This window comes from Lathamus discolor, chromosome 5 (genome assembly GCF_037157495.1).
Source record: "Lathamus discolor isolate bLatDis1 chromosome 5, bLatDis1.hap1, whole genome shotgun sequence".
Lineage (NCBI taxonomy): Eukaryota > Metazoa > Chordata > Aves > Psittaciformes > Psittacidae > Lathamus > Lathamus discolor.
In genome coordinates this window covers 43,275,417-43,291,152 of record NC_088888.1, presented here as the reverse complement: position 1 = coordinate 43,291,152, position 15,736 = coordinate 43,275,417, and the positions used below count along the sequence as shown (strand labels likewise).

General features: G+C 39.0%; 1 protein-coding gene across 5 annotated transcripts in view; it reads right to left on the bottom strand.

Moving 5' to 3' along the window:
* MTHFD1L (methylenetetrahydrofolate dehydrogenase (NADP+ dependent) 1 like) overlaps positions 1–15,736 on the bottom strand; it is a 156,937-nt gene that overhangs the window by 31,284 nt on the left and 109,917 nt on the right. The gene's annotated exons all lie outside the window — the stretch shown is intronic.

Here is a 15,736-nt window from a genome sequence, read left to right as displayed (position 1 = left end):
GGTAATTTCCCAATTCTGTTGCTTTTGATGGAAAAGTTCCATCTCATCTGAGTACAGGGATTCCACCTAATTTGCATTTCCTCGCTGACACTTCAGAAAGTTACAGATGAAAAACAGTATGTAAGACATGGTGTGTTACTGCAAATATATTATCTGATATCCTACCAAATGGGAAGAATAGCACTGCAAATTGATTTCGACTAGTACTCTTGGGAGTTGCTAAGGATGTCCACAGTGCAGTAAACATCTACTGCCTGCCATTTTGTTTGTCTGCCCACTGCCGGCAGATTTGATATCAATCAATGAACAGCTTTCACAATATACCTTTTGCACACTTTATCTAAAGGCATGTGAAGTACCTCGTGATAAAAGTTAAATAAGCTATTCAAAGTATGCACACCCACACCCCACAGCCCCCCAATCCAGTCTCCTTACTGTAAGGTCATTTATGACCTTATTTATTTATATTTCATGAATGCCTCAAGGCATAAAATCAGCGCACTAAGAAATCAACAACCACTTTTACCATTAGGTAATTGAGCCTGCAGATTGCAGTAAATATCCACAGTTTCTGGCTATTGGCTAAAGTAACTATTCAGAGGAGACTTTTAATCCAAAGGGAATGCATGAGAAAGACTGAAAAAACAGCTAAACAGGAATATGCCATGTGAATAAACACAAAACTTATTTCAGGACAGAATTAAGATATTGCTTGCAAAATGATAACTGATTTCGATTACTGATTTCAATTACTGGAGAGGTAAAGTAAAATTATTAAATAGAGGAATCAGAGCATTTAAAGTCTAGCAGCTGGAAGAAAAAAGAAGGCATTGAGAAGAACATGGCTTTGAAAACAGGACATAAAATAATATGCCTCTATGAAATGGTACACAAAATGGGCTAGTAAGTCTCCCTTCACAGAAAGAGAAACAACCATAAGGCCTGAGAACACATATAGTTTCTAATGCGATACAAGCAACATCCACCGCAGTAGCCTTAACTTCAGGAACAATTCTGCTCTAATGCCTGTGAACTAGGTAGAATTCCCATTTTTTAGACCTCAGGTTTTAAATAGCTAAAGCAAACAAAGAAAATAATACGAAGACATCGAGGGTTTCTGAGAAATACATGTTTAAAACAGCAGTAAGGAACTCCTTATTAAGAATTTATCATATGCATCTTAAACCCCACTCTCCATGGAATTAGGAATCAATATGCCATTGCATCCAAAGCCAAATAATTTTAAATTTAATTAATCTTTTATTCCATGGAAATTTTATAGAGCTTTAAAACTCTGCAATGAAAATAACGCGTTTTAGAGGTAGTGAAAAGGCAGAAACTTTTAGATCTAATTTCCTTCTTTTTTTTTTTTTTTTTTTTACTTTTTTGGAAACAGTTTTCTTCCATTATTTCTACAGATTTAAAAATTTCACCAGCTAGTTTCTTCTGTAAGTCCAGTCCTCCTACAATTTCTTCTACAGCTGGGCTCAAGTACTGCATAAGATACATGAAACAGAAAAGGATAGGTCCAAAATGTTAGACAAGCATGTTCCTCCCCATTTTATCTTTGAATACCAAAAAAGCCAGTTGGATCTTGACTTGTTTTCCACAAAACTACAAAAATCCTTTGAGTTGTGTTGGTTTTCTGTTAGTTTTTAATAGCTCCTGAAACTGTGTTAATCAATTGTAAGAAAACTTCCCTTCTAGAGCACCTACTTTTAATAGTTTCTCAGTAGATTTATCCCCTTAAGTTCTCACTGCAGTAACTTGCATCAGACTTAATTTAATTCATGGAACAAAGCTAATACAAAGTACCTGGCAAAGCTTCCCCATGACTTGCATTAGTGATGAACACATTAGTTCATCTATTTAGAAAAGCAAACCTAATCACAACATAAAAAGAGAACAGACTCAGATTGTCTCCTTCTGAATGCCTGGTGGTTTCTCCTGACTTTACAAATGAGCATTCTGATTTCAACGTAATATGATCCTGTAGGTAGTTTTACCTCATACAAAATGACACACTAACTCAACACAACCACCAGGTAGATCACAGCATTGGCCTGTACTAGAGAGATCATTACAATTAAGTTAAAATGGTTTTAGGTGAAGGTTTTGATTAATTTTGCAATTAAAGCAAATGTATTTTATGCACTTATCAATCTTTTCTCCAAATTTACCCTTAATTTGTCACTTTTTTTCCCCCTCTGAATTTACCTGTAATAAATTCTTTTGCCTTTTCACTTTCTGGGTCTTTTTTGTTTTGTTTTGGTGCTGTTCTTGGTTTTTGGTTTTCTGTTTGTTTTTTTGTTTTCTGTTTGTTTTTTTGTTTTTTTTTTTTCCCCACTACAGACTGGGCAAAGAAGAGATTCAGAGCGGCCCTGCAGAGAAGGACTTGGGGGTGCTGGTCACTGAGAAAATGAACATGAGCCGGCAGTGTGCACTCACAGCCCAGAAAGCCAACCGTATCCTGGGATGCATCAAAAGGAGCGTGACCAACAGGTCAAAGGAGGTGATCCTGCCCCTCTACTCTGCTCTCTTGAGACCTCACCTGGAGTATTGTGTGCAGTTCTGGTGTCCTCAACATAAAAAGGACATGGAACTGCTGGAACAAGTCCAGAGGAGGGCCACGAGGATGATCAGGGGACTGGAGCACCTCCCATATGAAGACAGGCTGAGGAAGTTGGGGCTGTTCAGCCTGGAGAAGAGAAGGCTGCGTGGGGACCTAATAGCAGCCTTTCAGTACCTAAAGGGGGCCTATAGGGATGCTGGGGAGGGACTCTTCGTCAGCGACTGTAGTGACAGGACAAGGGGTAACGGCTTAAAACTTAAACAGGGGAAGTTTAGATTGGATATAAGGAAGAAATTCTTTCCTGTTAGGGTGGTGAGACAGTGGAATGGGTTGCCCAGGGAGGTTGTGAGTGCTCCATCCCTGGTGGTGTTCGAGGCCAGGTTGGATGGAGCCTTGTGTGGGATGGTTTAGTGTGAGGTGTCCCTGTCCATGGCAGGGGGATTGGAACTAGATGATCTTGAGGTCCTTTCCAACCCTAACTATTCTATGATTCTATGAAAGTTTACTGGAGGGCAAAGTACCTTTTATCAAAACAATTTTAACACATGGAAGCTCATTCTGTGGCAAGGGCTAAATTATGTTTTCCAGGGTGGGTCTCATTTGGCAGGAGTCTAATACTACAGACTGCCATGATTTCTTGAGATTATGCCTGAAGTTAATAGAGAGTTAGTAACACCAGCACATAAACCATAACACAAGACAAAAAGGAGAGCTACCTCAGGAAGATGAAGATCAGGAAGAGTTCAGTGCTTTTTGAGATCAGATTTAGGATGTAAGGGCTGCTTGCTGCTCAAGCAAGCAGCATGAAGAACACACCTTTCATTCAGTACATTCTCTGGCTCACTCTCCCTGGAAGATGCCAGAAGTTCCTCTAATTGAAATCCCTCCCCACCCTCTGTCCTTTTTGGCAAGCCTGAAGAACAGAATGTGGTGACACTAATGCAAAAGGATGTAACACTTCGTAGTCAGGAAGTAAAACGTAGATTTGAGTGACACAGAGATGGGGCCAGCAGACCTCCCCTTTACAACTGTAGAGGCACAAGAAAGGAGATATCTACACACATGCTTTGGGGGTATGCATACTTTTGCACAATCACTGTGGGCACATGGAAACACCTACATACTTTGAATGAACTCAGGACAATTCAGTGGCTTGCTCATTTTGAAATTCTGACCAAACAGAAAAAAGCCATGTTTGGATTCATATTCCTTTCAGTCCATGACTGAGTCCCCTAAGAGCATATATATGGTTATTGGGGTTTTTTTAATATACAACTTCCTCTTGGCTGGTCCCCAAAGTTGTAAGCTATACATTCTATTTTTAATATATGCTATAATCTGTTTTTCCATTTTGTTTCCATAAAATGTTAAGTTTTATGGTGCCAACAACACAGCTAAATTCTCTCCCTTTAAATAAAAAAAAAAACCCTTTAATTGCAATTTTTTCTCGTGTATATCCCAAGCTGGAACCAAAAGCTGTTTCTACTTGATGGACCTGAAAGCATACTCTTGATTTTGGTAATACAATGATAGAACTTCTTTTGCTCCACTAGCTTTTCTGCTTCCCAAACTGGACACATTCCATCCTTTATGTCAAACGTATCAAAATAAAAACTAACTCCAGCTGCCAAAACAGCTCAAAGGAGAAAAAAGGAGGGAAAAAAAACCCAAAAAACCAACACAAAAGGGAGTTAAAAAAAAAAGGAGAGGAAAAAAAGGAGGGAAAAGGTTAGGTTCTTGACTGCTATCATGAACAACTGGTGGTCATCTATGGAATTATATTTACTTGTAGCAAAATTGAACACAGCTAGGAGAAACAAAGCATGGTTTAGTGCAATGGGTAAAAAAATGCATGTGTTTCCAATGAAGTCCATAATCCAAACAAAACGGGGATAAACAACAGAATAATGATTCTTAACACTCAACAGTCAACAGAAATCTCTCTTGCTCAATTATGGAAAAATTTGCCATGAATACCTGATGACCAATTAAATGCAACCTTCTATCAACAAATTCATTTTTGCAATTTACATTTCTCTGTGCTTAGAAATTCTTCTTACATCTAATGATGACTGCTCCACTAATAACATTATGAATTGAGTCAAACACGTATAAACCGATGGGTGGAAAACGCCCTTGTCAACATAAATACACAGAAATCTTTAAAACACTTTCAACAAGAGATATCACTCAAAATGCTGGTCAATGGCAAAGCAGAGTAGGAACCAAACTGCATAGCACACACACTTCCTCTGGATACTGATATGGTGCATAGAAGAGCCTGAATACTCAGTGCTAGGGCTGGATTTGCGTGGGCAATTAGAAAATTGTAAGAGAGAGGAGACCAGAAACTCCATGAAGATGTTGCTTTCAAACACACCCTGCACAGCAGTAACAGCTGGAAACCTTTTGGCCCAGTTCCAACTTTTGGCATGAGGTGGATGGTGAGAAGAACCTGCAGGACAGCCTTCCGAACCACCCCTGGCTGTATGAAGCCTGGGTATGCTTGCAAGCAAACTCCTCCGTGACCAGAGCAAGGGGGAATTCATAATCTTGTAATACAAACAGTACTGCCTGTAAGATACTTGGCTCCACCAGCATTTTTTTTTTTCCAGCATAATAACCACAGACTTTCATATTTTGGCTTATTTCATGGATCAAATAGAGGCAAAAGTCATAGCGTTTGTAGTACAACTTTCTTGGCAAATTCCCAGATTAGCACTTCATTTATGAGTGCTGGCAGTTTGTGACAGTAGTGTAAATGCAGTAATTTCTGAACAGCAAGCCGCAAGTGTTGCAAATGGAATTGGGGAAAAAGAACTCTGTGATACCACCTATGCTGTATTAACACTTCTTTTTTTTTTTTGCACTACTGGGTGTGCATTTGCCACATTATGATATATATATTGCCTAAAACAACAACAACAAAAAAGCATATTATAAGAGTTTCTTACACCATGTTATCAGCATTTATCAAAAAATCTGATAAATTGACACCACTGAGATTTAACACTGTAATTCTGTGAAGCACCTTTTAGGTCAGAATTGGAGTACAACAGCATCAGTGACGTCCCCAGGGACACTTCTCCAGCAGCACTCTTACTCCTCACAAGAGACTGAAAACAAGGAGCAAAGCATGAACTTTAAGTGGTGTTAAATTTCATGCGGTTTTGTGGAAAAGATAAATGAAGAGTAAAATGATGTCAAGAGATTTATTTTCAGTTATCTAAAAGAAGCTTAAAAAAAGAGCAGAAACAGTACAACAGGTTTCTATAGAAGACAAACTGTCACAATTCTTCTGGCGTCAGTATACCGATTGGTTTTATTAAGTGAGTAAGTAACAAAACCAGATACCCTCAGCATAAGAGTTTACTGATGATTTACTAAAAGGTAAACACATTATCCACATTCCTCTGCTGCTTTCATTCACAGTATGCTTATTTGATTGCAACACCGAAACCAGAAGGCTATCTCAAAACACACCTAATACTCAGTATTGCAGGGTGTTAGCTTGCTAGGTGGCTTACTACATAAAAAAGGTTTGCCACCACTGTAAGAGGTATTGCTAGATACATTCATTCACTGGCAGTCCTTAGGTAATGGTTGGACTTGATGATCCTAAAGGTCTTTTCCAACCTAGTTGATTTTACGATTCTTTTAACATGCATCAATGCAGCTTTCTCACTGACATATACTCAATGCTCCTTCATAGGCCGCTTTTGATTATCAAACCAGAATTTAAGAGAATTGGAAAAAGTTTTCTGAAGGTTGCAAGGGATATAAATGATATTTTTGTGACCATCACAAGCCTCCACACATTTCATAATTGATGTGTTGGTTGGTTGAAGACAATTAAAGCTCAGTATCTTTATGTTATATTGTATATTTGTATAAACAAGAATCTGTTGATTTGGACCCAACCATCTTTTTCATATTGCTGCTAAAGACATGCAGTCTCCACCTAAAACAATCAAAGTAAAAGCCTGTAAAAGTGATATAAAAAATAGCCCCTGGTGAATTTAGGGCAGCTGTGCAGAAAAGGAAACCATGACCTGATTACCTAATTCTCACTCATTTTCCTGAAAGCACGTACTCTGAGGTTAAGTTTAGACTTAAGAGCATTGTTATGCTTTAAGTAGGACAGCATGTGCAGATCCTTCACATTTTTTAAATATTTTTTTTCCAATTGTAACATTCCTACATGACTGAACAGCTTATTCTTAAGTTCTTCATGACACTACCTTTTCTTATTAAACCCAAAGCCCCGCTCCTTCTGCTGTCTAAAGAAACATGGTTATTAAAGAAAGATGCTGTAGGCAGGCACTTCAGCCTAAAATATCATGCAATTACAGGATTTTATCTTCAGAAAATCCTGACTCCCTGGAGAGAAACTGTTTATCCCACAAATAGCCCCAAACTCTGACATGTTATTAAAAAAAATTATTAAAAATGTGAAACCAGTTAAAGATGATGTTCTATTTACATTAGGCATTTTTATATTAAACATCTTTATACTTCAAGCAAAAGCTGAATGTCCAGCTGCCACGCACCAACCTATACACAGTATCAAACACTAGCTAGTATGGGATTATCAGCCACCACATAGCTACAGAGGTAAGAGTTTAAAATGTTTCCAAAAAGGTAAACTTTGCCATAAAAGAAAACACTTGCATCTTGTGCCCCATCCCACTCCTATTTCTTGCAGCTGTCCAGACTGCACCATCACTCAGCATATTTCACTGGGATCACCCAAATGACAGGATGGGTCTTACATACAACCCTGCACATGACAAACCCACAAGCCAAGCCTGTCTTCACACAGCACCTTATATTGCACTTTGAGAACATGTAACTAACATACACCTTCCAAATATAGGAAAAATGTGCAGACCGTGGCTTGGGCTCTGCATCAGCCTAAGGCTTTTCATGCTGAGATGGTTGTAACTGCTGTTGGGTTCTGGGGAAATTTTCCTCTATGACAAAAGTATATCATAATGCAGCTGCTGCATCACAGCCAGCAATAAAGAATTTTCAATGGTGTTGGCAAGATACCTCATACTGATACACTTTTGTATGTAGTTGTCAAAAGTGGTAAGAACAGATACAATTATTTCCTGGCTTACCTGTCCAACTGTTATTACAGACCTGATCATATTTCTTCTTCATAGGCCTATGAAAGGTCCTTCTTAGAAGTCCAGCTCCAGGCCAAGAAATAATGTTCTTGGCTTTTACAAGGTAAAAGAGAAGGAAGCGTTAAACAGAATTTTCCCCAAAGCTGTGTGGAATAGCATTAAACTGGAGAGGCCCAATCTTGATGTAAAACTGAATACACTCTTATCACCCAAAATATGCAGAGAAAATAGTAGGTATAAAAGATGAGTGAAGCTGGCAGACTTATTCACCATGGAGAAATAGGTGTGAGAGAGTAAAGCACCATTCTGGACAAGCTGACAGGATGTCCAGAGTAGGGTTGTAGTCTCAGACACAAATGCTGTCAACTACTGCAACATTATTTCTGCTTGGGAGCAGAATTTCCTCAAGCACACAAGGATAAGTACCTTATTCTTCCTTTCCTTCTATTAAGGAAAATATAGACGAAAATAATCTTTCGATACATGATGTTCACCAGTGTACAAGAAGAGCAGACAAGTGAAGACAGACAGAATCATAGAATTGGTTAGGTTGGAAAAGATCTTTAAGATCATCAAGCCCAACCATTAACCTAGCACTGCTGAGTACACCCCTAAACCATGCCCCTAAGCACCACATCTACACATCTTTTCAGTAATTCCAGGGATGGTGACTCTGCCATGGCTCTGGGCAGCCTGTTCCAGTGCTTGACACGCCTTTTAGCGATTTTTGTTTCCCTAATATCCAGTCTAAACCTCCCCTGGCACAACTTGAGGCTGTTACCTCTTGTCCTATCACTTCTTACTTGGGAGAAAAGACCAGCACCCACCTCACTACAACCTCCTTTTGCATAGCTGTAGAGAGTGATAAAGTCCCCCTTGAGCCTTCTCTTCTCCAAACCAAGCAACCCGAATTCCTTCAGCCCTTCCTCATCACACTTGTGCTCCAGACCCTTCACCAGCTGTGTTGCCCTTCTCTAAACCTGCTCTAACACCTCAATGTTTTTCTTGAAGTGAGGTGTCCAGAACTGAACACAGGATTCAAAGTGTGGTCTCAGCAATGCCAAGTACAGGGTGATGATCACTGCCCTGGCGCTGCTGGACACATTATTTCTGATACAAGATGTCGCTGGCCTTCTTGGCTGCCTGGGCACAAACTGGCTCATGTTTGGCCAGCTGTTGACCAACATCCCCAGGTCCTTTCCCCCTGGCAGCTTTTCCAGCCACTCCTCCCCAGGGCTGTAGAGTTGCATGGGGTAAATGACAATGATCACAGGGTAGCATCAAGCAGTCTCACTGAGTACCAAAAAAGCTGCATCTGTAGAAGCCTGTGGGCCACTTGTATCATGCTGAGAATACTGTTTTTAATGAACTCCCCCATCTGGGAGACATTTCTTGAGTTATAAGCATCTAACCCAATATGGAAGTGGTTTTATGCTATTCCCTTCTCAGTTATGGTCAAAAGGTAACACTCTATTAATGCCATTTCACAGTGTCAGAAGTGAAGAAAGACTGGTCTTTTCAAAGTAAACCCATTACCACTTATCAAAGGCAAAATACAGCAGGCCAGCATGTGTACCTCCTATTTTATTTTTTTATTTCTCTTTAAATAAGGCCATATGATGAGTATCTCAGGAAATACTTCAGGATTTTTGAGTGCGTGGGTGGAGTAGAGGAGGAGTAGCAGCATAACTTTATCTTTTAGTGTTGTCCACAGAACGTAGGTCAGCCTACTACCATGGAAATACCCTAAGCTGATTCTTTACATTCATAGACATAAACATCTCATGATTTCACAGTCCAGGAAACCATGAATTTTATTCATTGTCCTCCCCCTAATCTGTCAGGCGGACCTTACTGTTTGCATCTCTGGATTTCTTATTTTAAAAACAGTACCAAAAATTTGCTTGTCTAGCAAACTACTAATACAAAGTGATATGCAAATGTTGAGTACTGTAATACCTATAAAGCCCATGTCACAATGTAATAAATTAGAGGAGCTCGGTTTCTTATTTCTCAGTAAGCGCTATTTGGTGAAGTATTTGCAGGATGCGTGTGTTTCAATGTAAAACAATCTGAAAAATGCCCTTCCTTCCATATATAAGCTATTTGTTAACTTATAATAGATGTGTATTTTATTATGTAAAAGTGTAACCTATTTTTAACCTCGATTTTTCATTCAAAGTTTATGGAGAAAATACTTGAAAACAGGAAATCAAAGTCTATTTCCTGTTTTAATAAGGATAATCCCTTGACCAGTAGGCACAAATATTCATTCTTCTTTAATGTTAATTAGCACACTGTTCATCCTATATTTCACAATGTAATGAAAGAAAGCAATTTGCTGGGAACATTATTAAGTTCAAAACACCTTTCACCTTATTTATCCGGAACTCAGTAAAACTGTTCAGTCACAGACTTGCAGCCTCCAGCTAGGTTCCTGCTATTAGCCTTAAATCTCTTTTAGAGGTGCAATAACAGTTAGTTGCCAAACTCAAATACACAGTTATCTACATCTGCTAGATAGTTTGTCTTACTGGACAGTCTGGAAAAATATCAGTTATTTGACCCAAATGCTTTTTGCTGCCTACCAAGGAATCAATACTTTTTAAATCTGCAAATCATCATTTGAAAAATAGATGTGGAAGAATGTTGAAAGGACGCTTTTTTTCTTTCAGTGAGCATAACACAGCCTCTCAAAAAACTACATATAGACAGGAGTTTAGGAAAGGTAACTATTGCTTCCTTAGTAGAATGGCTGAATCTCTAAATTTCCAACCTTGAGCCACAAGGTACCTTTTCAGAAGCTGAAGAAACTAAAGAAGTTTACCAGGCTGAATAAACAAAACAGCATGAAACACAAATTCATTTCATCCTTATATGGAGGAACAGCAGAAAGCTGGAAGTGACAGAGCATGTCTGCTGCTACCAAGCTCCAAGCTGAACTGACACAGGTAGCAGCGATACCCAGCCTGTCCCAAAGCCACCAGACTCAGTGACCCCTGGGCCTGGCAGCACCAATCTCTTCATGCAGTAAGTCATCCAAAGTATCATGAATAGGGAAAGTAAATATCTGGCTGCCCTCTCTAATGCTCAAGTCTGTATATCTTCTGTATAGATAGCATTATCCCTTAATGCTGCAGTTTCAAGATGTTCCATAGACCTATTGTAGACCTCTTTGCATTTGATCAAAGTCCATATGAGGCTGATTAATTGAATGAGCTCTTAATCAAACCCATTTATTTGCTCTGAAACGGCACAAGTACACAGCAGTCAGAGCTATGCATGAGGATCAGAGTGGGCAGGCAGCATTGCTGCGCCACGGAGTAGCTGCCATGAGCTGCATGATTCAGTCACCAGTCCCCCTCTTTGCCCTGAAGAACACCCCGTAAGGCTTTCACTAACTGCTCTAACTTGCATATGCCTACATTTCCACTGTAATGTCCATATTTCATGTCTGAAGTCATGTGTAAAAACTAAGGGCAATGGTCCAAAATTGCTGCTGGCTTTTGTTCATATTACACTTCCCACTTTCAACTGATTTATCTTTGTTAATAGCAAGCCCCATGCAAATAGGTTAATGTACATAATTCAAAGAGCTCTTATCTCCATATGGAATATCAATCTCTTGATTTTTTCCTTTCTAAACTGATGCAGTTATATCCATTCTTGCCTGGGATCACGTACTGTACATTAGAGGCAAGGGAATGAAACAGATAGAAAACATAACCATGCTCATGGTTAGGTCTTACTAGAACGGACAGCAAGGATCTTAATGACTCCCAGACTCTCTGAAGTCCTTAAGGAAACTATGCTTTCACAGGGGTGCCCCTTTGGCTGCATGCATGCTACAGGTGATTCTCATTTTATTTGCCTACACTAATAGCATTTGCAGCCTAAGACAGCTGCACTGAGTTCATTACATACAAGTTCACAGGTCTGAAAAGGGCAAAACATTAACAACCATACTGAAGGAAACTATTTCAGAGCATAATGAGTTATCTTTGTTCACCATCACTTAAAATTGTCCACACTAGCCAGGCACTACTCTTGATCAATGAATCTATACTGCCTCAGCTGACGTGTCAAGTCAGCTAATCTTAACTGAAAACATGTGCTAAAGCACTTGTGATCTAGGCATACCAGTTTCAGAAATTCCTCTGCAGCAGCTACAACCTACCATACCTTCGATGATAGCATGATGGCTGATGAAGTCCTCTGCTCCTTTGCATGCAAAGCAAAGGAGGTAAGGTAGTATTACCTCAAGGAATGGGATTCTGCCAAAATGCATTTTCAGGGTATCACTTACTGACTAAAATGAAACATGAAAGTCACTTTTGGTACTTGTAAATAAAAATCTGTTTTAAGGGACCTAGTCAGATAAACTATTTTGAGTTAACGTCGACACGTTTATTATTTAAGTCTAAGAGCTTGAACATAATGTTACATTTCTCTAGATGCATTTAATATAAATATCTTTGGAAAAGATGACCAAGTAAATTTGTCAGATAAAAGAAATACACCAGGTTCTTTTTTTTTGTAATTAAAAAGTTAATTTTCAAGTGGTTAGAGGCGAATTTAAACATTTGCACAAAATAATTCTTCTCTGACAAGGCTTAAAATATGGTAAGATGGGAAAATAATATGGACACTCCAAATACAAAGAACCAATTTACAACAGTCATACTGAAATTGCTTGTAACTCAGGTTGTATTGAGAAAAATCTCATCTAATCTAAACATTAAATAGCTTACCAAACCACAGAGTCTATTTTCTTCTGTGATATGCTGTCTAATGGTTTCATCCTGTCCCAAAGAAACTAGTCCTCCTCCAACTATTCAGTTTGCTGAAATAACACACATGCCTACACTTCTTTTTTCTTCTCAATAGAAAACAAAGCAAAACCATTCCTTTAGCTCTGCTGACTGCAAGCGCTAGCCCTTGAGGAATGTAAGGCTAGGTTGAAGGAAGCTGTAACAAGTTCTAAATTAATTTTGCTGATATGACCAGCAATTGGACCTGGTCTTTCATTCAGAAAAGGCAATACATTGTACCATATTGTAATGTAGGTTAAATGCTTATTTGCAGACAACTAGCAGTCAGGAGAGACAGCATGAACTACACAGAATCAAAATGCTTTGCCTCCATTGTCTGTCAAGAGGAGGAAGAGAGCCGGTTTGGGGTTTTTTTTGAGAGTGTAAGAGGATATCTTACCATATGTCTGTGTCACAGCTTATTGACTATGGCAGGGAGGTGCAATATTCTGAAGCAAAATATATTTACTCCATTTCCAACATGCACTGGCTTATCCACATCAGTTTAATATAATTGAAGTAAATAGCAAATGCTCAGAGCATATAAAAATTTCTGAACAATCATTTAAATTAGACTCATAGAATTATAGCATTCATCATTCTCTATACACTTTCAAAAGTTACAGAAATGATACTACATTTTTCAAGCCAGCAAAACTCTTTTTCTCTTTGATTTAAAAAAAAATCCTTAGTCATCAGCAAGGCATGTTCTGTTCTCCTGTAACTATATCTGCCAATTACTCCTATGAGTTCTTCCTGGCCAGATCTTAGATCATGTCATTGTTTCAACTAATGCATTTGGAACATCTTCAAATCTCTTTTACCCTTGTCGCTTTTACTTCAGTGCCCTCTTTTCCAGTTCTCCATGTAGATCTTGGATGTGTCTTCAAATAATTTCACAAATATCTCCTCCCACTGGTATAACTCAATTTAATTTCTTTTCCTTTCCAGCCAATCCTGTCTTTCCAATGCTTCTGTTCCCATCTCCTCATCACAAATGGCCATAGTAATTCTTGAATATTAAATGCCTCATAGTCCACACACCTGGGACATTTCCAAAGGCTGCCACATACCCCTTTATCTTTAAAATCTACAATTTTATCCTCATCCCTTCAGCTCAATCATTCACCTGGGTCTATTTTTGCCTCACCTACAGAGACCTTTTCTGGCCAACCCAATACTACCACAACTGCATCATGAATCCACGAAGGAACACAGGTGGATTTGCTGTTGCTACTTCAACCATTTCTCAGCATCTAGCTTTTAAACACAAAGAACTAAAGCTGACTGTCCTCACCTTCACTTCCAGCCATTGATCTTACTACTCACCCTCTGCCCTGTCAACCCTACCCAGTCTTCCACCAAGTGTAACATCATTCAGCATTTCTGCACGTGCACCGCATGCCACTATACAGGAACGACGTGCCCTGTGTAATTCAGAAAATGTCTTTCCCTCCTTCCTGAGAGGAGTTACACCTACTGTAATAAATGCAAAGGCACATCATCTAACAGAGGAGAGCATGGGCTTTTCTTTTCCTGTTAGCATTTTTCAATTAAGAACTGCACAATTGCTAGCCTACATTTCCCATGCGAGTTTAACTTCATCCATTTCCTCTTCTGCAACTTTTCCCACACTTACTGCAGTTATCTCAAAACCTGCCTGCGGAGTCTATGAGCAGTCAGTATTTTTACAACCAGCTGTTTGGGGACTTCTGAGTACTGCTACAACACAGCAACTACAGAACACCAAAGGCAAGTGGCAAGTGCCACATCACTGGGGCAATTTTTTTGACTGAAAGAGGTTGGAATACCTAGCAGAGCACTATTCCTTTGTGAATGATATAAAATTGCATTGTAAGCTAAATGTTTTATGAGGCAAATGTAAATGTCACCAACATTTCTGTTTTTGAAAAATTACTCTATGTTACATAAATTGTTAAGAAGAGTTGGGCAATTGACCAGTAATTATTCAGCTGTCCCCTAAGAGAGCCTGAGGGAAGTGACAAAATGACAGTTTGGAGATGGGCCTCATCCACCACTGGGAAACTGCAATTTCACTTCATCTGAGCTTGGACTCTAGCTTATGTTCAACAGACACCCTTAAAACTTGTTAAGCTCTTAACCGCTATGAAAGAAGAAATTAATGCAACAGGGAACAATATTTTCCTTCTTAAAATATTCATAAAAATATTTACTTTCAAGGTCTTCTCCCCCTTACAATATTCAGGTAATATTTTAGCAGGACAGTCCTGGCTCTCACCCACAAGTGAATTAGGGGTTTATTACTTCCATAAACTGATTTCAAACCACACTGGATCATCCCAAGAGTTCCTTCCCAGAGGATACAGTTGCAGAACTACTTCCAGAGACTTGAACTGCTTTTTCTATCAGGAAAAAAATAATATTTCTGTAAAAGACCAACCCTTTCTCAGATATGTTGATATCTGAGGGATGTTCGCTGTGCAAATTTGGGAGCTGGCGTGGCTCCAAAGGCTCCACATATTTTCAAAGGGACCTTGTCTGTATATTTAACCCATTAAAACAAAAGTGCATGGCTGGAAAAGGGCAGTACCTATTTAAAAATCTCACTGTGATTCAAACACAGCTGTATTACCTGCACCGGTGATTTGGTACTGTCACTTCACAAAGACAAAAGACAACAGGCTTTACTTCTATGACCAGCTTGCATTCTTGCACACCACATGAAAGAGAACAATGGAAACGTGGCTGAATGTGAGAAAGCACCAAACTGCAATGGCTTTTTGGGTGGGGGTGGACATACTACACATACTACAAAAATCTAATAATTCTCCACCCAAGCATTGCTAGTGAATGACCTCACTGGTTTCCTACATATACTCCAGCAGTCTTCCTGCCATCACTCTATTGAGCCAAGCAATGATGTCAACAGTCCACCTGTGAGAGTGATGTAGCCCTCTGGGTCACGGTCACAGAGAACTTGCATAAAAGCTGTGCCAGTGTTAATTAAATGCACCTCTTGTTTCACTGCTGATCTCCTCTGATAAGGCTCAGCTCATTTTTCCTGGAAAGACTTCCATGCTCTAAGAGAATGAGAGCCAACCATAATACAAAACAAATATTGCTTAGAGAGTATGAAGACAACATGTCACATATTTAATTAAAAAAAAAAGAGAAAAAATTAAAAAAAAAAGGATCACCTATCATTGCTGGGGTAAATACAAATCTAATTCATTTATATG